Source organism: Anneissia japonica, unplaced genomic scaffold, assembly GCF_011630105.1.
Source record: "Anneissia japonica isolate Jap-2015-1 unplaced genomic scaffold, ASM1163010v1 scaffold2028_len131717_cov125, whole genome shotgun sequence".
Classification (NCBI taxonomy): Eukaryota; Metazoa; Echinodermata; class Crinoidea; order Comatulida; family Comatulidae; genus Anneissia; species Anneissia japonica.
In genome coordinates this window covers 75,061-84,420 of record NW_022736659.1, presented here as the reverse complement: position 1 = coordinate 84,420, position 9,360 = coordinate 75,061, and the positions used below count along the sequence as shown (strand labels likewise).

Below are 9,360 nucleotides of genomic sequence, written 5' to 3'. Positions count from 1 at the left end.
TTTGTTTATCTTCAGTTTCTAGATGCCCTTTATAATCTCTCTTTTCATTCAAAAAGTGCCCTTTGAATTTTCCAAGTTCCCATAAAAACCCCCTCATCTATTTTCATATAGCCTTAGCGTCCCTTCAATTTCCATTCTGTTTTCACAAGACACAAGCGCCCTCTTTGAATAAATGCCCCGTTGGAGTAAATGTGTAAAAAAATTTGAAGCGGCCGGGCGAATATTCGTGCGAGTACGGTATTGATTCAACCAGCTTTTCTAGATGATCAGATGCAAGTATCCTCATATATCACCCTACGTAACTCAACATATGATTTACTATCAATATCTGATAGGTCATTGCCCTTCAATCTAAGCATGTTGTCTTTCAATACTACATTCATCCTACGACATTCATCCAACATTTCATTAACAGTACTACCTGATAAATTACAATTACTCATGTCAATATAGATCAGGTGTGGAAAAAACTTTGAAAGGCGAGCCAATTTTCTTCCACTGATTGAAGATAAGTTAATCCCACTCATGTCTATCCTTTTACAATTGAATGTCTTATTCTCAACTATTGATTCAACCAGCTTTTCAAGACTATCAGATGAAAGTGAGTAATCACTCCATGTGAAGATATACCCGTAATAAGGGTTAAAAATCACCCTAAATAACTCAGCAAGTGATTTACCATTAATATCTGAAAGATCATTACCGACCAATGTAAGTATGTTGTCTTTCAATACTACATTCATCCTATGACATTCATCCATCATTTCATTAATAATACTACCTGATAAATTACAATGGCTCATTCCAATATAGATCAGGTGTGGAGAGACCTTTAAAAGGCGAGCTAATGTTCTTCCACTGATTGAAGATAGGTTAATATTACTCAAATCTATAAATTGCCAATTCAATGTTATATTTTCACCTACTGATTCTACTAGCTTTTCTAGGTTATCAGCTTTAAGAGAATAATCACTCCAACTGAAAATGCCATTCTCATAATAATAATAATCCGAATCAAATTTATTAATTACCCTGACTAACTCTGCAAGTGATTTACCATCAATATCTGAAAGGTCATTGCCCTTTAGACTAAGCATGTTGTCTTTCAATACTACATTCATCCTACAACATTCTTCCATCATTTCATTAACAATGCTGTCTGATAAACTGCAGTAATGCATGTCAATATCCTTCAGCAATGGGCAGATCTTAAACAGACGAGCTAATGTTTTACCACTTATTGAAGACAGGTTAATCCCACTCAAATTTATACTATCCCAATTCAATGTTATATTTTCACCTACAGATTCAACCAGCATTTCTAGGTTACCAGTCAATAGGCTGACCAAATTTGCTTAACTTTAAAGCATCACAAGACTTTCTAACTACCCTGACTAACTCTGCAAGTGATTTACCATCAATATCTGAAAGGTCATTGCCCTTTAGACTAAGCATGTTGTCTTTCAATACTACATTCATCCTACAACATTCTTCCATCATTTCATTAACAATCCTGCCTGATAAACTGCAGTTACTCATGTCAATATGTTTCAGCACTGGAAAGATCTTAACAAGGCAAGCTAATATTTTTCCACTGATGGAAGATAGGTTAATCTTACTCAATTTGATCACTTCCCAATCCAATGTTATATTTTCACCTACTGATTCTACTAGCTTTTCTAGGTTATCAGCTGTAAGAGAATAAACACTCAATTCGAATACATTCAGTTGTATATGATGAGCAAATCTGCTGAACTTTACAAATTCAAAAGACTTTCTAACTAACCTGACTAACTCTGCAAGTGATGTGCCATCAATATCCGAAAGGTCATTGCCCTTTAGACTAAGCATGTTGTCTTTCAATACTACATATATCCTACAACATTCTTCCACCATTTCATTAACAATGCTGCCTGATAAACTGCAATAACTCATGTCAATATGGTCTAGGTCTGGGGAAATTTTAAACAGGTGAGCTAATGTTTTACCACTTATTGAAGACAGGTTAATCCCACTCAAATTTATACCTTCCCAATTCAATGTTATATTTTCACCAACAGATTTAACCAGCATTTCCAGGTTACCAGCTGTAAGAGAATAATCACTCCAACTGAAAATGCCATCCTCCTCATAATAATCCGAATGAAAAGGACAAATTACCCTGACTAACTCTGCAAGTGATTTACCATCAATATCTGAAAAGTTATTGCCTTTCAGACTAAGCATGATGCGGTCTAATTCTACATTCATCCTACAACATTCTTTTATCATTTCATTAACAATACTGACTGACAAACTGCAGTAACTCATGTCAATATGGCCCAGCATTGGGCAGATCTTAAATAGGCGAGCTAATGTTATTGCACTTATTGAAGACAGGTTAATCCTACTCAGATCTATACTTTCCCAACCCAATGTTGTATATTCACCTACTAATTCAACAAGCTTTTCTATGTTATCAAAAGTAATAGAATAATTACTGCTAATCAAAATTGTATTACCAGGATACCAATCCAAATGATAATACACATTATTATGTACCCTTAATAAACCAAGAAATGGTGTATCATCAAGTGCAAGCTTGTAGTATTTCAAAACATGGTCTAGTGTATCTTCACTGTTCTGGCATTCTGTGATTATTGACCTCAAAGTACCACCTGATAGCCCACACCTTCTTAAATCTAGACATTTTAATTTAGGAGCTATTTTAAATAATTTTCCCAGTAATGTTCCATCAATATCATTTAGATCATTGCCACTAATATCAAGTGTTTCTAATTCTAACTTTATACTAGCATTGTCCAAATCATTAATAACTGCATTGTGTATAGCACCTGTGTCACTGTTCTGGCATTCTGTGATCATTGCCCCCAAAGTACCACCTGATAGCCTACACTCCCTTACTTTTAGCCATTTTAATTTAGGAGCTATTTTAAATAATTTTCCCAGTAATGTTCCATCAATATCATTTAGATCATTGCCACTAATATCAAGTTTTTCTAATTCTAACTTTATATTGGCATTGTCCAAATCATTAATAACTGCATTGAGTATAGTACCTGTGACCAACTTGTGACTAGGATATTGGATATTGTGACTCCATAATCGCAAGCTCACTAAGTTACTTGCATATTTAAGGAAATGAATTAAGAATGCTGAACTCAGTTGAAAATCAAACTTAATGGAAGTCAAAGTATATATAAAATGATTTGTTTTCATCTCAGCTGAAAGTAAATAGATTTCTTCATTTTTCCATGTTGAAATACATTTAAATAGACAGTCTGGTTCATGTTGCTCATCTATTACTTGTAATAACACTAAGGTATGTACAACAACTTGGCACTGCCTTATTTCCCTGCACCTACTTATCAAAGATACTGCTTCTTTTTCAAGTTTGCAAGGATCATTTTCAATGCAACATCTTTCCATGAGTTTGAATAAATGCATACTTGATATGTCTCTGCCATCATTTATAAGACTTTTAAATGACTCAAACATTTGCTTACTATGTGCTTTCATATCGTGGGACATGTGCTTATCTAATTCCCTTAGAATTTCATCTTGATGCTCTTTCTTTACATGTGCAAAACATTGTAATATTGAGCGATAATATGAGACCCTCATTATCAACCATGGTTTCAGCAACTTATCAGCATCAGCACCTAAAAATCCTATTGCAAACATCCTTGTCATATTCAAATAAGCATTACATCTGATTTCCTCATACTCAACCTTTGAACTCCCTTTCTGAATTTCTGTAGACAGGTACAGCCCTGCTAGTGCCTCTGAAATTAATTTATGTGGGGGTGTGTACATCTCCTTTACTTTCCCTGGATTAGCAGGGGTATCATTATAAACAAACCCAAGTTCCAGTGCTAAATTTGATAATTCTTTATCCTTTGCCATATTTGACAAAACAAATTTGTCAATAGACAGTGTATTTTCCTTTAGTCCTTCATACATACACTCTCCTAAAATTAAAATGGCAGACATGTATTGATCTGGAATTCTCTCAAAATTGGCAATTACCGATTCTATGCCATCCCTGATTAGATACTGATTTAAAATACAACAAATGAGCTCCTTAAAAAGATCGGGCAAGTATGTGGGAAGGACACGTTTTTCTTCCCATATGGTACAAATGTGAAGCAATAACAGTGGAGAGGAGCACAATTCAAATGCTTCTTTGTGATTACCACCCCAATTTGTACTCTCTGAATCAAGTCCAAACTCTTTCATTAAAGATTTACCAACTTCGATTTCACTGATTGAACGAAAAAATTTTTGAATATACTTCTTTATGTTACTTTGACTGAATCCCTTCACTTCAATATGTACATCACAGTATTTAATCAAATCAGCTGTGTTGTCAGGTCGAGATGTTATCACTACCATGCTTTTTCGCAATTCTCTTTTTTTAAATAGATCAATTGGGTCTTTAGCATTTCTTTCTAACTCATCATACCCATCTAACAAAAATATTATTTCATCGTCATGTGTGACCAAGAACCTTTCAACTGGGTTAAATGAGTCACATGACAAATTGTTCTTATAAATTATTTCTTTTGAATCAATTTCATCCATAATTAACTCCAAGAATGATTTACCTTCTTTAATTTCCCTGATATTTATCAGAAACAGTAATTTATCAGCAAAGACATGTTCATCATCAGTAGCCCACTGATGAGCAATATATTTAAGGAGGGTAGTCTTACCCATTCCCCCCTCCCCTGTTATTAATACCTTACAAGAATCTGTTGACTTAATAACCTCTAATGCCTCTGTTAATGATGTGGGTCTACCTTCTTTTTTTGTGCATGTTGACTTGTCTTGTTTTTCTTTGTCTTCTTTTTTAGACTGCAGTAAGCTGAGTTCAGTAAAAACATCTGCAATATCTAAATCATGAAATTTATGCCAAATTGTTGGTGTCATTCTATTCACATTCCGATACACTTCTTTCTGCCTTGTCATCAGGGAACTTTTGATAATTATATCTGAAATAGTTCAAAACAAATAATAATAATATAACCTACATTATTATTACTAACATATACTTAATATAAACTTTCAAGGAACACTGCATACATTGTATACTATATTAATGTTTCAATCATCCTATATTCAAAACCAGAGTTAGCTGGTTTTGTGCCAATCTAGGCCATTTTAGGTAGGCTTTCTTCTTAAAGGTTCTTATGAATGGATGACTTCTTGTGGAGCAGGAAATCTAGTTGTCCCACCCCAGTACCGCCTGATTATAAATCAATGGGAAATTAACCGATAGCTATTATTTATATAATTAAGTTCCTGTTACACTTCTACCTTACATCATTTAGTTCAATGACTTCAATACCATTTTCTGATACAAATCCAGAATTTTTATCTAGATAAATAAACAAACAAATTATTCAATTGAGAAAGGGGGTGGGGGTGAGGGAAGCCTACCTGAGGTCTCTATTCTTTTTAAAATTAAAAAGTTGAAGAAAAAAATATTTATTAAAAAAATTATATTGAAAATATTGAAAATTAAAGTCTGAGATTGCCATTCCAGGCCAACTATATGTGCCATAAAATGTAGTGTGTCTTCCTCCAACCATGATGGGGCTGAGGTGGTGTAGACCTCCTTTAATTGTCCTTCTCTGAACCTATTCCTAGTATTATCATTTTCATAATGATTGCAGAAATATTTTTGTAGCTTTAATCATTTACTTGTTCTTTCTTCCTCATTCCCACCACCCTAAGCTTTATCATTACCCTCATCATTAGTATCAATATAATAAATATTTACTTTGATTTTTAATTTATTTTTAAACCACATACAGCAGCTTAAACTCATAGTGGTGTTCCATGTACATTCAAATACTGGACCAATGCAGCTTCAGGCAAGAGTAGGTTGTGCATCCTAGGATTTAGCAATGGGGGGGGGGAGGCGTGGATAATGCAAGGTGCGAGAGAACAAGCAGGGGAAGGGGGGTGTTGATGGCGGCACCAAGAACAGTGACATCATGCATGAGTCGGGGTTCTAGGCTAGGAGAATGTTAGCCCTATACAAGCCTGTTGTAATTCTGAGTAAATTGAGCAACCTTGTGCTATAGTAGGGCTAGGGTATACTTGGCCCTAGTCAGAGGTCCAGAAATGGATATGGGAGATGAAGAAGAGGAAGCCCACTTGTGATCTGGTGATCTGGGTATTTTTGAATTGCAAATTTTGTTGGATCACCTGTGTTAAGAATTCCCATTGTTGACTGGGAACACAATTTTCTTTTAATTAGAAATATGCTAACAGACACCTGATGCTTTGGGCCCCGCTGTCCACTGCCTCCCACTCAAATTATGATGCAACTGAAGATCAAATATTGTATAATTTTAATGATTTAAACATTCAGTTGCAATATGTTAATTTGATTGATAGGCTAATGCCAATTTTAACATACGAATTAATTTATACACTTGTCATCTACTGTACATTTGTAACAGTACCGGTATTGTGAAGCGTGCTACTTAACTACTTTGCAGTGTGCAATATGTAACTACTCTATAACTTGTCTATGAATAATTTAGTTCTTGTTAGAATGTACTTAAAATTTCAATATAATCTGCTATTAAATAAACACACCTTCATCTGCCCTTGACCTTTGTGGTTGTACTGATTGTTCTGACTTGTCTGTAAAGAAAATGTATCATTGGGCATTATGACCAAAACATTAGTAAGAGATATATTCATTTTGAGTTCAATTATTTTTTATAATCCATATTTTTATAAACAGTGACGCCTAAAAATATAAATTTTTGATTTTTAGATTAAATTATGATATTAATTTGGATGTTTCAAACGATCAATGTAGTGGGTTTAATTGATAGGAACTATTTATAAAGATATTGTTTACTTTATCAATAATTATAATCACCCAGATATCATCACCTCCCCCCTACCCCACACTGATGTCCAAGCTTGCATATTAGAGAAACGAGCAAGCCTATAATAACAGTGATGTATAAAACAAACATTAAATTAAATTACTTTTTGATGTATTATCATTATTATTATTATTATTACTATTATTATTATATATATGCTGATTTCTAGAAATACTTTTTGTAAATAACATACATTATAAAACATTATTTGGAGTAACTCAAAATTGAGTATAAATCACAAATACATTTTATCAGATGAATTATACCGACTAATATCCATTCATTGATTATACATTTACATCATTACAGATATTGACTAAAAATATCAAGCAATTATTAAGCAACCAGTACATACCTTTGTCTAACTTTGGTTGTTTCGATATTGATGCTTCGCCAATACCTATTGAGGAAACAATAATTATGTGCATTAGAATATGTGAGGTTTGTTTACAAAATGGGTCTTGTGGTACGCTAGCTAATTTGATATTATTGAAGAAGTGATGTTTTGACAAAATTTGAATTTTTAAAATTGTTTCTGATAAGTTTAATATATACTGTACTGTATATTTAATAGCAGCAAAAGTTCTGAATTAATTTAACCAAGGTAATGGTTTTGAGGCATATTTTGAAAAGCTATTTTTCAGAATTGATGGGAAAACCAACACAAAATTTATTAGTTGTTGTTGTTATCTTAAGAGGTGATAGTTTAAGGCATCTCAGCTTAAAAATGATTTTACTCAACCTACTGTAGAAACATAATTCAAAGACCAAAAAAAAAAAATCTTATATTCGTCTATAAAATGTGCCACAAATTTTCATTTTTTTATACCAGAAGATTCATTTTGTCATGACAGCTCACATATGTACACTTGCATCTGTATTAAACTATTGCATCTGTATTAAACTATGTAAATCAAAATAGAGATGTTTAATTATTAATCACAAACCTTTGTTAAATCTTCGCATTTTTCTTGGATGTTTAAATTTTCCTGATTTACCTGTAAGAGAGCAAAACAATGGTGTGCAATATATAGTCATTTCCAGCATTTCAAATACCCATAATTTGGCTGTAAATGCTTGATATTAATAATAGTAAAACAGTAAACTTTTCCGTGTATCAACAGGCAGATGGAAAGCTAAGCTGTACAGCCATCATGCATATAATTCACATTTTTTTCCACTCTCTGAAGTTCAGTATCTTCTTCATCTAGGTCTGTTACAATATTTGCCTACTGTACATGGGCAATTCAATATTATACTAATACCTGTACAACGATAGTAATAACACATAGAACTCATCTGGAATTGTCCTAATTCTATGCATTACAATAGCCAATCGCTAAGCTTAGATGTAGCACTGTAGCTGGTACGTCATCACAAATTTAGTTTAGGGCGTCTACATAGCGAAAGCTTGTACATAGTGAAAGCTTGCAAGTCTCAATTAAGTTTACATCAAATTGTGCTTGGTTTATTACCAATAAAACAGTACTACAGTCATAGCCAACCAAAAAAAAAATGATTTGAATAATTCTTTGTTTGGTCTTTGTATTTTTTAAATTTGTGCCAGGAATGTATTCTTTACAAATAAATATAAATTGAACTTCAAAATACTTGTGAATAACTTAAATTTATAATAAATATCAGGTGAATTACTGTACTGTATATAGTTATTACAATTACAGATATTCACTAAATATAATCAGCAATTATTCAGCACCCAGTACGTACCTTTGTCTAACTTTGGTCTTTTTGATGTTGATGCTTCTCCAAACCCTATTGAGGAAATTAAAATTGACAATAATTATGTGCATTAGCAGCATACCTGCAGTAGACCATATACTCCACTACCTTAACATTATGTAAAGAATATGTGAGGTGTTGTTTACAAAATGAGTCTTGTGGTATGCTAGCTAATTTGTTATATTGAAGAAGTGATGTTTTGACAAAATTTGAATTTTTTTTAATTGTTTCTGATAAGTTCAATATATACTGTATATTTAATAGCAGCAAAAGTTCTGAACTGATTTACCTAAGATAATGGTTTTGAGGCACATTTTGAAAAGCTATTTTTCAGAATTGATAGGAAAAACCAACACAAAATTTATTAATGATAATGGTATTAGTTGTTGTTGTTATCTTAAGAGGTGATGGTTTTAGACATCTCAGCTTAAAAATGTTTTTACTCAACCTGCTGTAGAAACATAATTCAAAGACCAAAACAAAATATATCTAATATTCGTCTAGAAAATGTGCCACAAATTTTTTATTTTTTGTACCACAAGATTTATTTTGTCATGACAGCTCACATATGTACTGTACACTTGCATCTGTATTAAACTATGTAAATCAAAATAGAGATGTTTAATTATTAATCACAAACCTTTGTCAAATCTTCGCATTTTTCTTGGATGTTTAAATTTTCCTGATTTACCTGTAAGAGAGCAAA

The 9,360-nt window shown here is 32.7% G+C and overlaps 1 long non-coding RNA gene across 1 annotated transcript; it reads right to left on the bottom strand.

The window, feature by feature from the left end:
- Positions 1–7,275: 7,275 nt before the first annotated feature.
- Positions 7,276–9,347, bottom strand: LOC117116834. Its single transcript, XR_004446828.1, has 4 exons — positions 9,295–9,347; positions 8,643–8,687; positions 7,862–7,912; positions 7,276–7,314 (listed from the first exon to the last, which is right to left on the bottom strand). It is a non-coding gene; the product is annotated as an uncharacterized LOC117116834 (long non-coding RNA).
- Positions 9,348–9,360: the final 13 nt, after the last annotated feature.